Source organism: Pleurodeles waltl, chromosome 4_1, assembly GCF_031143425.1.
Source record: "Pleurodeles waltl isolate 20211129_DDA chromosome 4_1, aPleWal1.hap1.20221129, whole genome shotgun sequence".
In the NCBI taxonomy this organism is placed as follows: domain Eukaryota; kingdom Metazoa; phylum Chordata; class Amphibia; order Caudata; family Salamandridae; genus Pleurodeles; species Pleurodeles waltl.
The window spans coordinates 10,551,973-10,575,730 of record NC_090442.1 but is presented as its reverse complement, the minus strand read 5'-3'; the positions used below and the strand labels follow the sequence as shown (position 1 = coordinate 10,575,730).

The 23,758-nt window shown below is 47.5% G+C and overlaps 1 pseudogene; it reads right to left on the bottom strand.

Annotated features, from left to right (window-relative positions):
- Window positions 1–23,758, bottom strand: part of LOC138287240 (zinc finger protein 271-like) — a 163,423-nt pseudogene that overhangs the window by 43,589 nt on the left and 96,076 nt on the right.

Genomic DNA, 23,758 nt, shown 5'->3' with positions numbered 1-23,758 from the left:
GGTGATTCTAGCAGCTTAGGCTGATAGAAGGTAGCTATAGCAGAGCAGCTTAGGCTGTACTAGGAGACATGCAAAGCTCCTACTATGCCACTTATATCATATAGCACTATATCACAAGAAAACACAAAACTCAGAGTTACTAAAAATAAAGGTACTTTATTTTTATGACAATATGCAGTAATAGCAAAAGGAAGTAATGAAAGCAGTGTAAAGTTACAATAGATTGCAATAGGAGCACATAGGTATAGGGGCAAAACAAACCATATACTCCAAAAGTGGAATGCGAATAACGAATGGACCCCAAACCTATGTGAGCTTATAGAGGGTCGCTGGGACTGTAAGAAAACAGTGAGGGTTAGAAAAATAGCCCACCCCAAGACCCTGTAAGGTAGGTGTAAAGTGCACCTACAATCCCCAGAGAGCACAGAAGTCGTGATAGGGGGATTCTGCAAGGAAAACCAACACCAGCAATGCAACAACAGTGGACCCGAGTACCTGTAAGACAAGGGGGCCAAGTCCAAGAGTCGCGACAGTGTCGAGAGTGGGCAGGAGCCCAGGAAATGCCAGCTGAGGGTGCAAGGAAGCTGCCACCGGATGGAAGAAGCTTGGTGTTTTGCCTGGCTTGTAGTGGGTACCAGAGGTACTTACACCTTGTGCCAGGTCCAGTTATCCCTTATTAGTGTAGAAGAGGTGTTTCTAGCAGCTTTGCTGATAGAAGGTAGCTATAGCAGAGCAGCTTGTGCTGAACTAGGAGACATGTAAAGCTCCTACTATACCACTGGTGTCATATGCACAATATCATAAGAAAACACAATACACAGATATACTAAAAATAAAGGTAATGACAATATGCAAAAGTATCTCAGTGAGTACCCTCAGGATGAAGATGCCAAATATACGCAAGATATATGTACACAATGCCAAAAATATTCAGTAATAGCAAAAGGAAGTAATGCAAGCAGTGTAAAGTTACAATAGATTGCAATACGAGCACATAGGTATAGGGGCAAAACAAACCATATACTCCAAAAGTGGAATGCGAACCACGAATGGACCCCAAACCTATGTGAGCTTATAGAGGGTCGCTGGGACTGTAAGAAAACAGTGAGGGTTAGAAAAATAGCCCACCCCAAGACCCTGTAAGGTAGGTGTAAAGTGCACCTACAACCCCCAGAGAGCACAGAAGTCGTGATAGGGGGATTCTGCAAGGAAAACCAACACCAGCAATGCAACAACAGTGGATTTCCGGACCTGAGTACCTGTAAGACAAGGGGACCAAGTCCAAGAGTCGCGACAGTGTCGAGAGTGGGCAGGAGCCCAGGAAATGCCAGCTGAGGGTGCAAGGAAGCTGCCACCGGATGGAAGAAGCTTGGTGTTTTGCAAGAACGAAGAGGACTAGGAACTTCCTCTTTGGAGGATGAATGTCACACGTCATGAAGAAGCTTGCAGAGGTGTTCCCACGCAGAAAGACCGCAAACAAGCCTTGCTAGCTGCAAAGGTCGTGGTTACGGTTTTTGGATGCTGCTGTGGTCCAGGAGGGACCAGGATGTCGCCACTTGGAAGAGGAGACAGAGGGGGCGGCCAGCAAGTCAGGGAGCCTTCACAGAAGCAGGCAGCACCCACAGAAGTACCGGATCAGGCACTTAGAAGAGGAGTGAACCGGAGTCCACCCGAAGTCAGAAAAGGGAGTCTCACGACGCCGGAGGACAACTCAGAAGGTTGTGCACTGCAGGTCGGGGACCCAGGCTTGGCTGTGCACAAAGGAAATCCTGGATGAGTGCACAGGAGCCGGAGCAGCTGCAAATCACGCGGTACCCAGCAATGCAGTCTATCGTGGGGAGGCAAGGACTTACCTCCACCAAACTTGGACTGAAGAGTCACTGGACTGTGGGAGTCACTTGGAAAGAGTTGCTGAGTTCCAGGGACCACACTCGTTGTGCTGAGAGGGGACCCAGAGGACCTTGGATTTTCCCCTGAAGTGGTGCAATCTGATCTCCACCTACCAGGTGTCCCAGATAAACCACTTTTCCCTGCCCTATCTGGCACTTTGAGACCTTGATAGTGAGGCCTGCCTTTTGCTGGGCCTCCAAAACTTTCCATAGGTGGACCAGGTGCTCATCCCAGGTGGAGCTAAAGACAGCTATATCATCTAGATATGCTGCACTAAAAGCTTCCAACCCTTGCAGGACTGTGTTCACCAACCTCTGAAAAGTGGCAGGTGCATTTTTCAAACCAAAGGGCATCACTGTAAATTGGTAGTGCCCTCCTATAGGTGAAAATGCAGTTTTAGGTTTAGCATCCTCAGCCAATTTGATCTGCCAATACCCTGCAGTCAAATCAAAGGTGCTTAGATACTTGGCAGATGCCAGTGTATTTATGAGCTCATCTGCCCTGGGTATAGGGTGAGCATCAGTTTTTGTTACCTGGTTGAGACCTCTGTAATCTACACAAAACCTCATCTCCCTTTTTCCATCTTTTGAGTGATGCTTTGGTACAAGCACCACAGGACTCACCCATGGGCTTTCAGAAGGTTCAACCCCTCCTAGGTCATGCATTTTCTGAACTTCTTGTTTTATGCAGTCCCTAACATGGTCAGGCTGCCTATATATTTTACTTTTTACAGGCATGCTGTCTCCAGTATCAATTGTGTGTTCACACCAAGATGTGGTGCCTGGCACAGTTGAAAAGAGTTCAGAAAACTGTCCAAGGAGATTTATGCAGTTGTCTTTCTGTTCTGCAGTAAGACAGTCTGCCAAAACTACTCCCTCCACTAGAGCATCCTCTTCAGTGGAGGAGAAGAGATCAGGGAGAGGGTCACTCTCTTCTTCCTGTCCTTCATCTGTTGCCATGAGCAGGGTGAGATCAGCCCTGTCATAGTAGGGTTTTAGGCGGTTGACATGAATCACCCTAAGGGGACTCCTGGCAGTGCCCAGGTCCACCAAGTAGGTGACCTCGCCCTTTTTCTCAACAATGAGATGGGGTCTACTCCATTTTCTTGGAGTGCTCTTGGGGCCACAGGCTCCAATACCCAAACCTTCTGTCCTGGTTGGTACTGAATCAGAACAGGATTCTGGTCATGCCATTGCTTCTGGAGCTCTTGGCTGGCCTGAAGGTTTTTACTGACCTTTTTCATGTACTCAGCCATTCTGGATCTTAGGCCAAGTACATAGTCCACTATGTCCTGTTTGGGAGCTTTTAAAGGTTGTTCCCAACCCTCCTTCAAAAGTGTTAGTGGCCCTCTTACAGGGTGCCCAAAGAGGAGTTCAAAGGGGCTGAATCCCACTACTTTCTGGAGTACCTCCCTGTAAGCAAAAAGGAGGCAAGGTAACAGGACATCCCATCTCCTCCTGAGTTTTTCAGGGAGTCCCATTATCATTCCTTTGAGAGTTTTATTAAACCTCTCTACCAGTCCATTAGTCTGTGGATGATAAGGTGTGGTGAATTTGTATGTTACACCACATTCCTTACACATAGCCTTCAAGTATGCAGACATAAAGTTGCTACCCCTGTCTGATACAACCTCTTTTAGGGATCCCACCCTGGAAAAGATTCCCAGGAGGGCTTTTGTCACTGCAGGAGCTGTAGTGGTCCTTAGAGGAATTGCTTCAGGATATCTTGTGGCATGGTCCACAGTCACCAAGATAAAACTATTGCCTGAAGCAGTAGGAGGGTCAGGGGGGCCAACTATGTCAACCCCTACCCTTTCAAAGGGGACCCCAACCACAGGTAGTGGAATAAGGGGAGCCTTTGGTGTGCCACCAGTCTTACCACTGGCTTGGCAGGTCACACAAGACTTACAGAAATCTTTTGTGTCCTCTGACATCCTAGGCCAGTGAAACCGGGGGACAAGCCTTTCCCATGTTTTGATCTGGCCCAAATGCCCAGCCAAAGGAATGTCATGTGCCACAGTTAGGAGGAACTCTCTGTACTGCAGGGGAATGCCCAATCTCCTGGCTGCTCCAGGTTTTGGGTCCCTTGCCTCTGTGGACAAGAGGTTGTCCTCCCAGTAAACTCTATGTGAGTCTCTGACATCCCGATTTTGCTGCTTGACAGCTTGCTGTCTGAGACCCTCTAATGTGGGACAGGATTGCTGTGCCACACTCAGCTCTTCCCTGGCAGGCCCCCCTCCACCCAAAAGCTCAGCAGTGTCTGCTGCCAGCTCCTCTGGTGAAGGTTTTGCACAGGGAGGAAATTCTTCTTCCTCAGAAGGAGAATCATCTGTAGAGAGAGGGATAGTGGGTAGGAATTTAGCCTTGCTACCCCTGGCTTTAGGAAGCACTTGATCCATTGTTCCAGGATCCAAGTTACCCTGTCCTTTTTGCTTTTTGGTCTGAGCCCTTGTCAAAGCAAAAATATGCGCAGGAATGCCCAGCATTGCTGCATAAGCCTCCAACTCCAGTTCTGCCCAAGCTGATGTCTCTAAATCGTTCCCTAGTAGACAGTCTACAGGTAAATCTGAGGCAACCACAACTTTCTTTGGACCAGTAACCCCCCCCAGTTGAGATTCACAACAGCCATGGAGTGGCTAAGAGTATTGTTATGAGCGTCTGTCACTTGGTACTGGTGACCAAGTAGGTGTTGTTCAGGGTGTACCAGTTTCTCTGTTACCATGTTAAAACTGGCACCTGTGTCCCTGTAGGCCTGAACCTCAACACCATTTATTAGGGGAAGTTGCTTGTACTTATCCATATTAAGGAGACAAGCAACCAAGGTGGCCAAATCAATGGCACCTTCAGAGACTAACACAGCCTCTGTGGTCTCCCTAACAAGACCAACCCCAACTAAATTACCAAAAGTGAGCCTAGCTACTCCCTTGGATTGGCTATTAGTAGGTTTGCTCCCACCACCACTGCTATTACTAGGGGCACTAGAATTTGCAGTAGGGGTTGTGGTAGTGGGAGGTTTGGTGTTTTTCTTTGGACAACTGGCATCAGTTGTCCACTGGCCTTTGACTTTACACAAATAACACCAAGGTTTTTTAGGTTGATTATTGGAAGAGGATTTGGACCCACCACCCCCACCAGAGGATTTTTGTGGGCCTGATGAAGACTCAGTTTTACTTTTGTCCCCACCCTTGTCAGACGACTTATCATCCTTCTTCTTGCCCTCCTTGTCACCCCCTGTATGAACTTTTCTGTTCACTCTTGTTCTGACCCATTTGTCTGCCTTCTTTCCCAATTCTTGGGGAGACGTCAGATCTGAGTCCACTAGATATTGGTGTAACAAGTCAGACACACAGTTATTCAGAATATGCTCTCTCTGAATAAGATTATACAGGCATTCATAGTCAGAAACGTTACTGCCATGTAACCACCCCTCCAAGGCCTTCACTGAACAGTCAACAAAGTCTATCCAGTCTTGTGAGGACTCTTTTCTGGTGTCTCTGAACTTAATCCTGTATTGTTCAGTGGTTAAGCCAAATCCATCCAAGAGTGCATCCTTCAAAACTGCAAGATTGTTAGCATCACTTTCTCTAACAGTAAGGAGCCTATCCCTACCCTTTCCATTGAAAGATAGCCACAATATAGCAACCCATTGCCTTTGAGGGGCTCCCTGTACCATACAGGCCCTCTCAAGTGCAGCAAACCACTTGTTGATCTCATCCCCCTCCTTGTAAAGCACTTAGTAGAAAGTGTTAAAGGAGAAAAGCAAAACTTTTTTTGGTTAAGTGTACATACACTGAACTTGTTTTGTATATTATTCTCTTATGAAAAGTACACAATGACAAAGTGGTACTTATCCCACCGCTGCACAACCAATGTAGGAGGCTGGCCTGGCTTGTAGTGGGTACCAGAGGTACTTACACCTTGTGCCAGGTCCAGTTATCCCTTATTAGTGTAGAAGAGGTGTTTCTAGCAGCTTAGGCTGATAGAAGGTAGCTATGGCAAAGCAGCTTAGGCTGAACTAGAAGACATGTAAAGCTCCTACTATACCACCGGTGTCATATGCACAATATCATAAGAAAACACAATACACAGATATACTAAAAATAAAGGTACTTTATTTTTATGACAATATGCCAAAAGTATCTCAGTGAGTACCCTCAGTATGAGGATGAGAAATATACACAAGATATATGTACACAAACCAAAATTATGCAGTAAATAGCAAAAGGAAGCAATGAAAGCAATGTAAAGTTACAGTAGATTGCAATAGGAGCACATAGGTATAGGGGCAACACAAACCATATACCCCAAAAGTTGAATGCAAACCACGAATGGACCCCAAACCTATGAGAGCTTGTAGAGGGTCACTGGGACTGTAAGAAAACAGTGAGGGTTAGAAAAATAGCCCACCCCAAGACCCTGTAAGGTAGGTGTAAAGTGCATCTACAACCCCCAGAGAGCACAGAAGTCGTGATAGGGGGATTCTGCAAGGAAAACCAACACCAGCAATGCAACAACAGTGGATTTCCGGACCTGAGTACCTGTAAGACAAGGGGACGAGTCCAAGAGTCGCAACAGTGTCGAGAGTGGGCAGGAGCCCAGAAAATGCCAGCTGAGGGTGCAAGGAAGCTGCCACCGGATGGAAGAAGCTTGGTGTTTTGCAAGAATGAAGAGGACTAGGAACTTCCCCTTTGGAGGATGGCTGTCACACGTCGTAAAGAAGCTTGCAGAGGTGTTCCTACGCAGAAAGACCGCAAACAAGCCTTGCTAGCTGCAAGGGTCACGGTTAGGGTTTTGGATGCTGCTGTGGCCCAGGAGGGACCAGGATGTCACCACGTGGATGAGGAGACAGAGGGGGCGCCCAGCAAGTCAGGGAGCCCTCACAGAAGCAGGGAGCACCCGCAGAAGTACCGGATCAGGCACTTAGAAGAGGAGTGAACCGGAGTCCACCCGAAGTCACAAAGGGGAGTCCCACGACGCCGGAGTACAACTCAGAAGGTTGTGCACTGCAGGTTAGAGTGTCGGGGACCCAGGCTTGGCTGTGCACAAAGGAAATCCTGGAAGAGTGCACAGGAGCCGGAGCAGCTGCAAATCACGCGGTACCCAGCAATGCAGTCTAGTGTGGGGAGGCAAGGACTTACCTCCACCAAACTTGGACTAAAGAGTCACTGGACTGTGGGAGTCACTTGGACAGAGTTGCTGAGTTCCAGGGACCACGTTCGTCAGGATAAGAGGGGACCCAGAGGACCGGTGATGCAGTTTTTTGGTGCCTGCGTTAGCAGGGGGAAGATTCCGGCGACCCACAGGAGATTTCTTCTTGGCTTCCAGTGCAGGGTGAAGGCGGGCGACCCCCAGAGCATGCACCACCAGGGAACAGTCGAGAAAGCCGGCAGGATGAAGCGATACAAGGTTTCTAGTAGTCGTCTGGATACTTTGTTGCGGTTTTGCAGGCGTCCTGAGCAGTCAGCGGTCGATCCTTTGGCAGAAGGTGAAGAGGGAGATGCAGAGGAACTCTGGTGAGCTCTTGCATTCGGTATCTGGCGAGATCCCCAAAGCAGAGAACCTAAATAGCCAGAAAAGGAGGTTTGGCTACCTAGGAAGGAGGATTGGCTACCAAGAGAGGTGAGGGCCTATCAGAAGGAGCCTCTGACGTCACCTGCTGGCACTGCCACTCAGTGCCCCCAACACCTCTGTTTACAAGATGGCAGAGGTCTGGGACACACTGAGGGAGCTCTGGGCACCTCCACTGGGAGGTACTGGTCAGGGGAGTGGTCACTCCCCTTTCCTTTGTCCAGTTTCACGCCAGAGCAGGGCTAGGGGATCCCTGAATCGGTGTAGACTGGCTTATGCAGAGATGGGCACCATCTGTGCCCATCAAAGCATTTCCAGAGGCTGGGGGAGGCTACTCCTCCCCAGCACTTCACACCTATTTCCAAAGGGAGAGGGTGTAACACCCTCTCTCAGAGGAAATCCTTTGTTCTGCCTTCCTGGGCAAGGGCTGCCCGGACCCCAGGAGGGCATAATCCTGTCTGAGGTGTTGGCAGCAGCAGCAGCTGCAGTGGAAACCCCGGAAAGGCAGTTTGGCAGTACACCGGATTCTGTGCTAGAGACCCAGGGGATCATGGAATTGTCCCCCCAATACCAGAATGGTATTGGGGTGACAATTCCATGATCTTAGACATGTTACATGGCCATGTTCGAAGATACCATTGTGACGCTATACATAGGTAGTGACCTATGTATAGTGCACACGTGTAATGGTTTCCCCGCACTCACAAAGTCCGGGGAATTTGCCCTGAACGATGTGGGGGCACCTTGGCAAGTGCCAGGGTGCCCACACACTAAGTAACTTGGCACCCAACCTTCACTAAGGGAAGGTTAGACATATAGGTGACTTACAAGTTACTTATGTGCAGTGGTAAATGACTGTGAAATAACGTGGACGTTATTTCACTCAGGCTGCAGTGACAGGCCTGTGTAAGAGTTGTCAGAGCTCCTTCTGGGTAGCAAAATAAATGCTGCAGCCCATAGGAATCTCCTGGAACCCCAATACTCTGGGTACCTCAGTACCATATATAAGGGAACTATATGGGTGTACCAGTATGCCAATGTGAATTGGTAAATTTAGTCACTAGCCTGTTAGTGACAAATTTGGAAAGCAGAGAGAGCATAAACACTGAGGTTCTGGTTAGCAGAGCCTCAGTGTTACAGTTAGGCACCACACAGGGAACACATACAGGGCACATACTATGAGCACTGTGGCCCTGCCTGGCAGGGTCCCAGTGACACAAGGACTAAAACAACATACATACAGTGAAATATGGGGTAACATGCCAGACAAGATGGTACTTTCCTACACAACCCCACCCCCAAATGAAGGACAATAAGACTAGCCATGACCTGATGAGTCTTCATTGTCTAAGTGGAAATATCTGGAGAGTCCATCTGCATTGGAGTGGGTACTCCCAGGTCTATGTTCCACTGTATAGTCCATTCACTGTAGAGATATGGACCACCTCAACAATTTAGGGTTTTCACCTTTCATTTGTTTTAGCCAAAGTAGAGGTTTGTGGTCTGTCTGAACAATTAAGTGAGTGCCAAACAGGTATGGCCTCAACTTTTTCAGTGCCCAGACCACAGCAAAGGCCTCCCTCTCTATGGCAGACCAACGCTCTTCTCTAGGGGTCAACCTTCTGCTGATAAAAGCAACTCGTTGATCCTGGCCCTCAGAATTCAGTTGTGATAAGACTGCCCCTACCCCTAATTCAGAAGCATCAGTTTGAACCATGAATTTCTTGGAGTAACATGGGCTTTTTAGGACAGGTGCAGAGCACATGGCCTGTTTCAGCTCCTCAAAAGCTTTCTGACAGCTAGCTGTCCATAACATCTTTTTAGGCATTTTCCTATTTGTGAGATCATTAATAGGGGCTGCTATGGAGCCATTGTTTTTAATGAATCTCCTGTAATACCCTGTGAGGCCTAAAAAGGCTCTCACCTGGGTCTGAGTTGTAGGGGGAACACAATCCATGGTTGTCTGGATTTTACCCTGTAGTGGTGCAGTCTGTTCTCCACCTACCAGGTGGCCCAGATAAACCACTTTTCCCTGCCCTATCTGGCACTATGAGGCCTTGATAGTGAGGTCTGACTTTTGCAGGGCCTTTAAAACTTTCCAAAGGTGGGCCAGGTGCTCATCCCAGGTTGAGCTAAAGACAGCAATATCATCAAGATATGCTGCACTGAAAGCTTCCAACCCTTGCAGGACTGTGTTCACCAACCTCTGAAAAGTGGCAGGTGCATTTTTAAAACCAAAGGGCATTACTGTGAACTGGTAGTGCCCTCCTATAGGAGAAAATGCAGTCTTTGGTTTAGCATCTTCTGCCAATTTGATCTGCCAATACTCTGCAGTCAAATCAAAAGTGCTAAGATACTTGGCAGAAGCCAGTGTATCAATGAGCTGATCTGCCCTGAGTATAGGGTGAGCATCAGTTATTGTTACCTGATTGAGACCTCTGTAGTCTACACAAAACCTCATCTCCCTTTTTCTATCTTTGGTGTGAGGCTTTGGTACCAGCACCACTGGGCTAGCCCATGGGCTTTCAGAAGGCTCAATCACTCCCAGATCCAACATTTCCTGCACCTCTTGTTTGATGCAATCTTTGACATGGTCAGGCTGCCTATAAATTTTACTTTTGACAGGCAGGCTGTCTCCAGTATCAATTGTGTGTTCACACCAGGATGTTGTACCTGGTACAATTGAAAAGAGGTCAGAAATTGTCCTAGGAGATTGATGCAGTTGTCTTTCTGTTCTGCAGTCAATCTGCCAAAACTACTCTCTCCACTAAGGCATCTGCTTCAGTGGAGGAGAAGAGGTCAGGGAGAGGGTCACTCTCTTCTTCCTGTCCCTCATCTGTTGCCATGAGCAGGGAGAGATCAGCCCTGTCATAGTAGGGTTTCAGGCGGTTGACATGAATCAACCTAAGGGGACTCCTGGCAGTGCCGAGGTCTACCAGATAGGTAACCTCACCCTTCTTCTGAACAATTTGATGGGGTCCACTTCATTCGTCCTGGAGTGCTCTTGGGGCCACAGGCTCCAATACCCACACTTTTCGTCCTGGTTGGTACTGGATCAGAACAGCCTTCTGGTCATGCCATTGTTTTTGCAGCTCCTGGCTGGCCTGAAAGTTTTTACTGGCCTCTTTCATGTACTCAGCCATTCTGGATCTTAGGCCAAGTACATAATCCACTATGTCCTGTTTAGGAGCTTTTAAAGGTTGTTCCCAACCCTCCTTCACAAGAGTGAGTGGACCTCTTAGAGGGTGCCCAAAGAGGAGTTCAAATGGGCTGAAGCCCACTCTTTTCTGGGGTACCTCCCTGTAAGCAAAAAGGAGGAAAGGTAACAGGACATCCCAACTCCTCCTGAGTTTTTCAGGGAGTCCCATTATCATACCTTTGAGAGTTTTGTTAAATCTCTCCACCAGTCCATTTGTTTGTGGATGATAGGGTGTGGTGAACTTGTATGTCACACCACATTCCTTCCACATGGCCTTTAAGTAAGCAGACATGAAATTGCTTCCCCTGTCTGATACCACCTCTTTTGGGAAGCCCACCCTGGAAAAGATTCCCAGGAGGGCCTTTGCCACTGCAGGGGCTGTAGTGGTCCTTAGAGGAATTGCTTCAGGATATCTTGTTGCATGCTCCACAACCACTAAGATAAACATATTGCCTGAAGCAGTAGGAGGGTCAAGGGGGCCAACTATGTCAACCCATACCCTTTCAAAGGGCACCCCAACCACAGGAAGTGGAATTAGAAGGGCCTTTGGAGTGCCACCAGTCTTGCCACTGGCTTGGCAGGTCACACAAGACTTGCAAAAATCTTTGGTGTCCTCTGACATCCTAGGCCAGTGAAACAAGGGAACAAGTCTTTCCCAAGTTTTGATCTGGCGCAAATGCCCAGCTAAAGGAATGTCATGTGCAAGAGTTTTGGGTCTCTTGACTCTGTGTACAAGAGGTTATCCTCCCAGTAAACTCTATGACTGTCACTGACATCCCCATTTTAGACCCTCTAATGTGGGACAGGTTTGCTGTGCCACACTCAGCTCTTCCCTGGCAGGCCCCACTCCACCCAAAAGCTCAGCAGCGTCTGCTGCCAGCTCATCTGGTGAAGGTTGTGCACAGGGAGGAAATTTCTCTTCCTCAGAAGGGGAATCATCTGTAGAGGGAGGGATAGTGGGTAGGGATTTACTCTTGCTACCCCTAGCTTTAGGAAGCACTTGGTCCATTGTTCCAGGATCCAAGTTACCCTGTCCTTTTTGCTTTTTGGCCTGAGCCCTGGTTGAAGCAACAATATGCCCAGGAATGCCCAGCATTGCTGCATGAACCTCCAACTCCACTTCTGCCCAAGCTGATGTCTCTAAATCATTCCCTAGTAGACAGTCTACAGCTAAATCTGAGGCAACCACAACTTTCTTTGGACCAGTAACCCCCCTCCCACAGTTGAGATTCACAACAGCCATGGGGTGGCTAAGAGTGTTGTTATGAGCGTCTGTCACTTGGTACTGCTGACCAAGTAGGTGTTGTTCAGGGTGGACCAGTTTCTCTATGACCATAGTTACACTGGCTCCTGTGTCCCTGTAGGCCTGAACCTCAACACCATTTATTAGGGGAAGTTGCTTGTACTTATTTTAAGGGGACAAGCAACCAAGATGGCCAAATCAATGGCACCTTCAGAGACTAAAACAGCCTCTGTGGTCTCCCTAACAAGACCAACCCCAACTACATTGCCAATAGTGAGCCCAGCTACACCCTTGGATTGGCTATTAGTAGATTTCCCACCACCACTGCTATTACTAGGGGCACTAGAATTTGCAGCAGGGGTTATGGTGGTGGGAGGTTTGGTGTTTTTCTTTGGACAACTGGAATCAGTTGCCCAGTGGCCTTTGACTTTTTTGCACAAATAACACCAAGGCTTTTTAGGTTGATTATTGGAAGAGGATTTGGACCCACCACCCCCAGAGGATTTTTGTGGGCCTGATGAAGACTCAGTATGTTTACTTTTGTCCCCACCCTTGTCAGAAGACTTACCATCCTTCTTCTTGCCATCCTTGTCACCCCCTGTATGAACTTTTCTGTTCACCCTTGTTCTGACCCACTTGTCTGCCTTCTTTCCCAATTCTTGGGAAGAGGTCAGATCCGAGTCCACTAGGTATTGGTGCAACAAGTCAGACGCACAGTTGTTCAGAATATGCTCTCTCAGAATAAGATTATACAGGCCTTCATAGTCAGATACCTTACTGCCATGTAACCACCCTTCCAAGGCCTTCACTGAACAGTCCACAAAATCTGTCCAGTCTTGAGAGGACTCTTTTCTGGTGTCTCTGAACTTAATCCTGTATTGTTCAGTGGTTAAGCCAAATCCATCCAAGAGTGCATCCTTCAATACTGTGTAGTTGTTAGCTTCACTTTCTCTAACAGGAAGGAGCCTATCCCTACCCTTTCCAGTGAAAGATTGCCACAAAATAGCAGCCCACTGCCTTTGAGGGACCAACTGTACCATATAGGCCATCTCACGTGCAGCAAACCACTTGTTGTTGTCATCCCCCTCCCTGTAAGGGGGGACTATCTTGTGCAGATTCCTGGAATCATTGCTCTCTAACAGGATTACTATCAAGAATACTGCTGCTGCCACCATGGGGTCCCAACCCCAACCTCTGTCTTTCCTTCTCAATGTCTAGGGATTCCCTATTGAAGGCCAGCTGTTGCTGTTTAAGCTTCAGTCTGGTCTCTTCAACCCTCAACTTTTTGAGATCCCTTTCTAACAAGTTATCCTCAGGGTGGGTGGGTTGGGAATGCTTTGACACAGATGACAAATTGGAAACTTCTGAGGGGGACCTGTCCCTAACTGTCTGGACCCTGGTAACCTGGCCTCTAGGAATAAAGGATGCCCTACTGTCATGGAAACCTCTATCACTACCAGCATTACTAGGTACCCTCCTAGGGGGCAGACCCTTGTCAGAACCCTCCCCAGCTTCCTCAGGGAGTTCCTCTGAGTCAGACTGGGAAGCTTCTACTAACCTCTCATTGGATGGGCCAGACTGGTTCTGGTCATCCACCATAAGCATGTTAAACAGAAACTCTTTTGTAGGGTTCTTTCCTATAACTAAACCTCTATCTAAGCAGAGACTCCTTAAGCTCTTGTAATTCAAAATGTCATAAGTAGCATTGACTGTTTTGAGAGTAGAATCTACCACAGACATGATAGCAAAAGGTTTAGAGATAGGGAGAAGAGAGTAACATTTTTAGAACTTGAGAAAGTACAGAGAAAAAGCTTTTTCTAACTTTTAGAAGTTTTAAGAAACTTTTCAGAACTTTGTAAAACGATTTAGAGTAGAAAAGCAAACTTTTTTGGTTAAGTGTACATACACTGAACTGTTTGGTATATGATTATCTCATGAAAAGTACAAAATGACAAAGTGGTAAAGCAGTTGCAAGTACTTATCCCACAGCTGCACCACCAATGTAGGAGGCTGCCCTGGCTTGTAGTGGATACCAAAGGTACTTACACCTTATGCCAGGTCCAGTTTTCCCTTATTAGTAGAATAGAGGTGTTTCTAGCAGCTTAGGCTGATAGAAGGTAGCTATGGCAAAGCAGCTTAGGCTGAACTAGGAGACATGCATGTAGGAAAGTACCATCTTGCCTGGCATGTTACCCCCAAATTTCACTGTATATATGTTGTTTTAGTGTATGTGTCACTGGGACCCTGCCAGCCAGGGCCACAGTGCTCATAAGTGTGCCCTGTATGTGTTCCCTGTGTGATGACTAACTGTCTCACTGAGGCTCTGCTAACCAGAACCTCAGTAGTTATGCTCTCTCTGCTTTCTAAATTGTCACTAACAGGCTAGTGACCAATTTCACCAATTCATATTGGCATACTGGAACACCCTTATAATTCCCTAGTATATGGTACTGAGGTACCCAGGGTATTGGGGTTCCAGGAGATCCCTATGGGCTGCAGCATTTCTTTTGCCACCCATAGGGAGCTCTGACAATTCTTACACAGGCCTGCCACTGCAGCATGAGTGAAATAAAGTCCATGTCATTTCACAGCCATTTACCACTGCACTTAAGTAACTTATAAGTCACCTATATGTCTAACCTTCACCTGGTGAAGGTTGGGTGCTAAGTTACTTAGGGGGTTATTCTAACTTTGGAGGAGGTGTTAATCCGTCCCAAAAGTGACGGAAAAGTGACTGATTTACCACCAGCCGTATTACGAGTCCATTATATCCTATGGAACTCGTAATACGGCTGGTGGTATATCCGTCACTTTACCGTCACTTTTGGGACGGATTAACACTCCTCCAAAGTTAGAATAACCCCCTTAGTGTGTGGGCACCCTGGCAATAGCCAAGGTACCCCCACATAGTTCAGGGCAAATTCCCCGGACTTTGTGAGTGCAGGGACACCATTTCACGCGTACACTATACATAGGTCACTACCTATGTATAGCGTCACAATGGTAACTCCGAACATGGGCATGTAACATGTCTAAGATCATGGAATTGACCCCCTATGCCATCCTGGCATTGTTGGCACAATCCCATGATCCCACGGGTCTGTAGCTCAGACCCGGGTACTGCCAAACTGCCTTTCCCGTGGTTTCACTGCAGCTGCTGCTGCTGCCAACCCCTCAGACAGGTTTCTGCCCTCCTGGGGTCCAGCCAGGCCTGGCCCAGGAAGGCAGAACAAAGGACTTATTCAGGAAAAATGTGTCAGGGCTGGGGAGGAGTAGCCTCCCCCAGCCTCTGGAAGTGCTTTGATGGGCACAGATGGTGCCCATCTCTGCATAAGCCAGTCTACACGGGTTCAGGGATCCCCCAGCCCTGCTCTGGCACGAAACTGGACAAAGGAAAGGGGAGTGACCACTCCCCAGACCTGCACCTCCCAGGGGAGGTGCCCAGAGCTCCTCCAGCGTGCCCCAGACCTCTGCCATCTTGGATTCAGAGGTGTGCTGGCACACGGGACTGCTCTGAGTGGCCAGGGCCAGCGGGTGACGTCAGAGTGACGTCAGACTACTCCTTCTGATAGGCTCTTACCTGTGTTACTAGCCTATCTTCTTTCCTAGGTAGCCAAACCTCCTTTTCTGGCTATTTAGGGTCTCTGCCTTGGGGAATTCTTCAGATAACGAATGCAAGTGCTCATCCGAGTTCCTCTGCATCTCTCTCTTCACCTTCTGCCAAAGGATCGACCGCTGACTGCTCAGGATGCCTGCAAAACCGCAACAAAGTAGCAAAGACGACTACTGCAACCTTGTATTGCTTCATCCTGCTGGCTTTCTCGCCTGTTTCCTGGTGGTGCATGCTCTGGGAGTAGCCTGCCTCCTTCTTGCACCAGGAGCTCTGAAGAAATCTCCCGTGGGTCGACGGAATCTTCCCCCTGCAACCGCAGGCAACAAAAGACTGCATCACCGGTCCTCTGGGTCCCCTCTCAGCACGACGAGCGCGGTCCCTGGAACTCAGCAACTCTGTCCAAGTGACTCCCACAGTCCAGTGACTTTTCAGTCCAAGTTTGGTGGAGGTAAGTCCTTGCCTCCCCACGCTAGACTGCATTGCTGGGTACCACGTGATTTGCAGCTGCTCCGGCTCCTGTGCACTCTTCCAGGATTTCCTTCGTGCACAGCCAAGCCTGAGTCCCCGACACTCTAACCTGCAGTGCACAACCTTCTGAGTTGTCCTCCGGCGTCGTGGGACTCCCTTTTGTGTCTTCGGGTGGACTCCGGTTCACTCCTCTTCCAAGTGCCTGTTCCGGTACTCCTGCGGGTGCTGCCTGCTTCTGTGAGGGCTCCCTGACTTGATGGGCGCCCCCTCTGTCTCCTCATCCAAGTGGTGACATCCTGGTCCCTCCAGGGCCACAGCAGCATCCAAAAACCCTAATCGCGACCCTTGCAGCTAGCAAGGGTTGTTTGCAGTCTTTCTGCGTGGGAACACCTCTGCAAGCTTCTTTACGACGTGGGACATCCATCCTCCAAAGGGGAAGTTTCTAGCCCTCTTCGTTCTTGCAGAAACCAAAGCTTCTTCCATCCGGTGGCAGCTTCTTTGCACCCCCAGCTGGCATTTACTGGGCATCTGCCCACTCTCGACGTTGTTGCGACTCTTGGACTTGGTCCCCTTGTTTTACAGGTACTCAGGTCCGGAAATCCACTGTTGTTGCTTTGCTGGTGTTGGTCTTCCTTGCAGAAACCCCCTATCACGACTTCTGTGCTCTCTGGGGGTTATAGGTGCACTTTACACCTACTTTTCAGGGTCTTGGGGTGGGCTATTTTTCTAACCCTCACTGTTTTCTTACAGCCCCAGCGACCCTCTACAAGCTCACATAGGTTTGGGGTCCATTCGTGGTTCGCATTCCACTTTTAGAGTATATGGTTTGTGTTGCCCCTATACCTATGTGCTCCTATTGCAATCTACTGTAACTTTACATTGCTTGCATTACTTCCTTTTGCTATTACTGCATATTTTTGGTATTGTGTACATATATCTTGTGTATATTTGGCATCCTCATACTGAGGGTACTAACTGAGATACTTTTGGTATATTGTCATAAAAATAAAGTACCTTTATTTTTAGTATATCTGTGTATTGTGTTTTCTTATGATATTGTGCATATGACACCAGTGGTATAGTAGGAGCTTTGCATGTCTCCTAGTTCAGCCTAAGCTGCTCTGCTATAGCTACCTTCTATCAGCCTAAGCTGCTAGAAACACCTCTTCTACACTAATAAGGGATAACTAGACCTGGTACAGAGTGTAAGCACCCCTTGGTACCCACTACAAGCCAGGCCAGCCTCCTACATTGGATGTGCAGCGGTGCGATAAGTACTTGTAACTACTTACCACTTTGTCATATTGTACTTTTCATAAGAGAATAATATACAAAACAAGCTCAGTGTATGTACACCTTACCAAAACGTTTTGCTTTTCTTCTCTTACACTATCTGCTAAGTGCTAAAAAGTACTCCTATACTTTCTAAAAGTTTCAAAAAGTTGCAAAAAGTTTTTTTCTGTTCTTTAAAAAGTCCTGAATCTTTTTCTCTCTTTTATCTGTCCCTAAACCTTTTTCTATCATATATGGTGTAGGAACTCCTCTTAATTTGGTCCATACAATTTATGACCACCTTAACTTTAAGAGCCTAAGGAGTCTCTGCATTGATAGAGGTTTAGTGGTAGGAAAGAACCCTTCTAGAGATGTTCTGTCTAATATGCTTATTGAGAATGATAAGGCTCAGGGTGGAACCTCATCTGAAAAGTTGATAGATAGCTCACACTCTGACTCAGGGGAGGCCCTTGAGGGAGTTTTACAGGGTTCCCGTCCTAATCTGCCCCTTAGCAGACCACCTAGCAATGCTGGTAGTAATAGAAGCTCCCATCACAGTAGGGATGGTTTTATTCCTGTAGGTCGGGTTGTTAGAGTGCAAACTGTTAGGGACAGGTCTCCCTCTGCTCATTCCAATCTTTCTTCTGTGTCAAAACATTCCCAACCCACCCACCCTGATGACAAAATGTTAGAAAGGGAACTCAATAAGTTGAGAGTGGAAGAGACCAGGCTGAAGCTTAAACAGCAACAGCTGGCTGTAGACAGGGAATCCCTAGACTTAGAAAAAGAAAGATAGAGGTTGGGGTTTGGACCCCATGGTGGCAGCAGCAGTATTCCTGATAGTAATCCTGTTAGAGAGCATGATTCCAGGAATCTGCACAAGATATTTCCCCCTTACAAGGAGGGGGATGACATTAACAAGTGGTTTGCTGTACTTGAGAGGGCCTGTATGGTACAGGGGGTCCCTCAAAGGCAGTGGGCTGCTATCCTATGGCTATCTTTCAGTGGAAAGGGTAGGGATAGGCTCCTTACTGTTAAGGAAAGTGATACCAATAATTTTACAGTTTTGAAGAATGCACTCTTAGATGGATTTGGCTTAACCACTGAACAATACAGGATTAAGTTCAGAGAAACCAAAAAAGAGTCCTCACAAGACTGGGTAGACTTTGTTGACTATTCAGTGAAGGCCTTGGAGGGGTGGTTACATGGCAGTAAAGTTTCTGACTATGAAAGCCTGTACAATCTAATCCTGAGACAGCATATTCTGAATAACTGTGTGTCTGATTTACTAAAATCAATATCTAGTGGACTCAGATCTGATCTCTCCCCAAGAATTGGGAAAGAAGGCAGACAAATGGGTCAGAACAAGAGTGAACAGAAAAGTTCATACAGTGGGTGACAAGGATGGCAAGAAGAAGGATGGTAAGTCTTCAGACAAGGGTGGGGACAAATCTGAAATTGAGTCTTCATCAGGCCCACAAAAACACTCTGGTGGGGGTGGTGGGTTCAAATCCTCTTCTAATCAAGTAAAGAAACCATGTTGCTATTTATGTAAAGTAAAAGGCCATTGGACAACTGATGCCAGTTGTCCAAAGAGAAGCACCAAGCCTCCCACTACCACAACCCTTACTGCAACCTCTAGTGCCCCTAGTAATAGCAGTGCTGGTGGGAGCAAACCTACTAATAGCCAATCCAAGGGAGTAGCTGGGCTCACTTTTAGTAATTTAGTTGGGGTTGGTCTTGTTAGGGAGACCACAGAGGCTATGTTAGTCTCTGAAGGTGCCAATGACTTGGCCACCTTGGTTGCTTGTCCCCTTAATATGGATAAGTACAAGCAACTTCCCCTAATCAATGGTGTTGAGGTTCAGGCCTACAGGGACACAGGTGCCAGTGTTACCATGGTAATAGAGAAACTGGTACACCCTGAACAACACCTACTTGGTCACCAGTACCAAGTGACAGACGCTCATAACAACACTCTTAGCCACCCCATGGCTGTTGTGAATCTCAACTGGGGGGGGGGGGGTGTTACTGGTCCAAAGAAAGTTGTGGTTGCCTCAGATTTACCTGTAGACTGTCTACTAGGGAACGATTTAGAGACATCAGCTTGGGCAGAAGTGGAGCTGGAGGCTCATGCAGCAATGCTGGGCATTCCTGGGCATATTTTCGCTTTGACAAGGTCTCAGGACAAAAAGCAAAAAGGACAGAGTGACTTGGATCGTAGAACAATGGACCAAGTGCTCCCTAAAGCTAGGGTTAGTAAGGGTAAATCCCTACCCACTATCCCTCCCTCTACAGATGATTCTACTTCTGAGGATGAAGAATTTCCCCCCTGTGCAGAACCTTCACCAGATGAGCTGGCAGCAGACACTGCTGAGCTTTTGGGTGGAGGGGGGCCTGCCAGGGAGGAGCTGAGTGTGGCACAGCAAACCTGTCCCACATTAGAGGGTCTAAGACAGCAAGCTGTCAAATAGCAAAATGGGGATGTCAGTGACTCACATAGAGTTTACTGGGAGGAAAACCTCTTGTACACAGAGGCAAGGGACCCAAAACCTGGAGCAGCCAGGAGATTGGTCATTCCCCTGCAGTACAGAGAGTTCCTCCTAACTGTGGCACATGACATTCCTTTGGCTGGACATTTGGGTCAGATTAAAACATGGGAAAGGCTTGTCCCCCTGTTTCACTGGCCTAGGATGTAAGAGGACACAAAAGACTTTTATAAATCTTGCGTGACCTGCCAAGCCAGTGGCAAGGCTGGTGGCACCCCAAAGGCTCCCCTTATTCCACTGCCTGTGGTTGGGGTTCCCTTTGAAAGGGAAGGGGTTGACATAGTTGGCCCCCTTGACCCTCCTACTGCTTCAGGCAATAGGTTTATCTTGGTGGTAGTGGACCATGCCACAAGATATCCTGAAGCAATTCCTCTAAGGACCACTACAGCACCTGCAGTGGCAAAAGCCCTCCTGGGAATCTTTTCCAGGGTGGGTTTCCCAAAAGAGGTTGTATCAGACATGGGTAGCAACTTTATGTCTGCATACTTGAAGGCCATGTGGAAGGAATGTGGTGTAACATACAAATTCACCACACCTTATCATCCACAAACAAATGGACTGGTAGAGAGGTTAAATAAAACTCTCAAAGGAATGATAATGGGACTCCCTGAAAAACTCAGGAGGAGATTGGATTTCCTGTTACCTTGCCTCCTTTTTGCTTACAGGGAGGTACCCCAGAAAGGAGTGGGCTTCAGCCCCTTTGAACTCCTATTTGGACACCCTGTAAGAGGTCCCCTAACACTTGTGAAGGAGGGTTGGGAACAACCTTTAAAAGCTCCCAAGCAAGACATAGTGGACTATGTACTCAGCCTAAGATCCAGAATGGCTGAGTACATGAAAAAGGCCAGTAAAAACCTTCAGGCCAGCCAAGAGCTCCAAAAGCAATGGCATGACCAGAAGGCTGTTCTGATTCAGTACCAACCAGGACAGAAGGTATGGGTATTAGAGCCTGTAGCCCCAAGAGCACTCCAAGACAAATGGAGTGGACCCCACATCATTGTTGAAAAGAAGGGCGAGGTCACCTACTTGGTTGACCTGGTCACTGCCAGGAGTCCCCTTAGGGTGCTCCATGTCAATCGCCTAAAACCCTACTATGACAGGGCTGATCTCACCCTGCTCATGGCAACAGATGAAGGACAGAAAGAAGAGAGTGACCCTCTCCCTGAGCTCTTCTCTTCCACAGAACAGGATGCTCTAGTGGAAGGTGTAGTTTTGGCAGACTGTCTTACTGCTGAGCAGAAAGACAACTGCATAAATCTCCTGGGTCAGTTTTCTGAACTCTTTTTTACTGTGCCAGGCACCACTTCTTGGTGTGAGCACACTATAGATACTGGAGACAGCATGCCTGTCAAAAGTAAGATCTATAGGCAGCCTGACCATGTCAGGGACTGCATAAAACAAGAAGTTCAGAAAATGCTTGAACTAGGAGTGGTTGAACATTCTGAAAACCCATGGGCCTCTCCTGTTATGCTTGTACCAAAGCCTCACTCAAAAGATGAGAAAAAAGAGAGATTAGGTTTTGTGTAGATTACAGAGGTCTCAACCAGGTAACTAAAACTGATGCTCACCCTATACCCAGGGCAGATGAGCTCATAGATACACTGGCATCTGCCAAGTATCTAAGCACCTTTGATTTGACTGCAGGGTATTGGCAGATCAAGTTATCAGAGGATGCTAAAGCAAAAACTGCATTTTCGACTATTGGAGGGCACTACCAATTCACAGTAATGCCCTTTGGTTTGAAAAATGCACCTGCCACTTTTCAGAGGTTGGTGACTACAGTCCTGCAGGGGTTGGAGGCTTTTAGTGCAGCATATCTGTACGATATAGCTGTCTTTAGCTCCACCTGGGATGATCACCTGGTCCACCTGTGGAAAGTTTTGGAGGCCCTGCAGAAGGCAGGCCTCACTATCAAGGCTTCAAAGTGCCAGATAGGGCAGGGGAAAGTGGTTTATCTGGGACACCTGGTAGGTGGAGAACAGATTGCACCACTTCAGGGGAAAATCCAAACAATCATGGATTGGGTTCCCCCTACAACTCAGACCCAGGTGAGAGCCTTCTTAGGCCTCACTGGGTATATTACAGGAGGTTCATTAAGAACTATGGCTCCATTGCAGCCCCACTTAATGACCTCACTTCCAAGAAAAGGCCTAAAAAGGTATTGTGGACAGCTAGCTGGCAGAAAGCTTTTGAGGAGCTGAAACAGGCCATGTGCACTGCACCTGTCCTAAAAAGCCCATGTTACTCCAAGAAATTCATTGTTCAAACTGATGCATCTGAATTAGGGGTAGGGGCAGTCTTATCACAACTCAATTCTGAGAGCCAGGATCAACCTGTTGCTTTTATCAGCAGGAGGTTGACCCCCTAGAGAAAAGCGTTGGTCTGCCATACAGAGGGAGGCATTTGCTGTGGTCTGGGCACTGAAGAAGTTGAGGCCATACCGGTTTGGCACTCACTTCATTGTTCAGACAGACCACAAACCTCTACTTTGGCTAAAACAAATGAAAGGTGAAAACCCTAAATTGGTGAGGTGGTCCATATCTCTACAGGGAATGGACTATACAGTGGAACATAGACCTGGGAGTACCCACTCCAATGCAGATGGACTCTCCAGATATTTCCACTTAGACAATGAAGACTCATCAGGTCATGGCTAGTCTTATTGTCCTTCGTTTGGGGGGGTGTTGTGTAGGAAAGTACCATCTTGCCTGGCATGTTACACTCACATTTCACTGTATATATGTTGTTTTAGTGTATGTGTCACTGGGACCCTGCCAGCCAGGGCCCCAGTGCTCATAAGTGTGCCCTGTATGTGTTCCCTTATAGTGTGGTTAGTTTTACGTATTCATTGCGCTTTAGCTTCAGGCTTTAGGCCTTTGTGCACTTTGCCCTGAATATATTTTATTCATTTGCTGACAGCTTAGAGCCTCTTTGCACTTTGCTCTACATGCTTTTTATTAGGCTTCGTACTGTTATTTTTCAAATAGCCAGTTCTACGGTGTTGTTTTTTATTCATATCACACTGTTTTGCCTACTTCAGCACTGGAGTTCTCCATAACATATTTACTCTGTGCTTCAGTCAAGGATACAGTCTGGTACATTGCCGATAGACGTGGTAGGAGTTTAGACTTGGCATTCCTGCGTAGGGACATTTTGTGATCACGATGACATGTTAGTTATAAAATCACTTCCTTGTCCCAATACAAGCAGAGGGAGATTCCGACCAGGGAACCACAACTAGACGCTGACTGCCTCGTTGCAGATGATAAACCAAGATCACAGGTCTTTGCTCAGGTATGAGGGCTGATGTCTCCACAATTATTCTAATAGGCAAGCTAGAAGCTTAACATGCTGTGCTCTAAATAGAACAAGCAGAGGGAGAGTAGAAACTGTTAGACAATATGATAGCTTTGTTCTTATGTTTTACTCTCCTGGTGACTATTTCAATCCTACTGTGTTGTATCGTTCTGGTTATTGCGGCTCACGCCTTAATATCTAAAATACAGTCGTTTTATTAAAACATTATATAAAACTTATACTGTCTTTGTCATTTGTATATGAGATCATATTGGAAATAAGAGAGTTGGTTTGGATCTGAGTAACCACGACTTCCCTGAGAAGTTCCAAAGATGTCATGCGCTCGGCTGCCGAATCATTCCTTCCACATGGGAGAAATGAGGCACTGCTAGTTAGCCGGAGCAAAAACCGGATTTAGGGTGACAGAGTTCTTTACACGTGGGTCAGACTCAGTCCCCCACACCGTTATAGATCCTGCTACCTAGAAATCCAGTAGTCTCATTTAGAATAATGAGAGCCCACGCGACATGGCGCCGCCAACGTTTGGTCTGGCTCTAATGATTAGGTCCGACTGACTCTCTTGGTCTCATATATATTTTGACTCCTCGGTTCCCTTTACGGAGACGTCCGTGGGGCTAAGGGTTTCCGCCGCCACGGCAT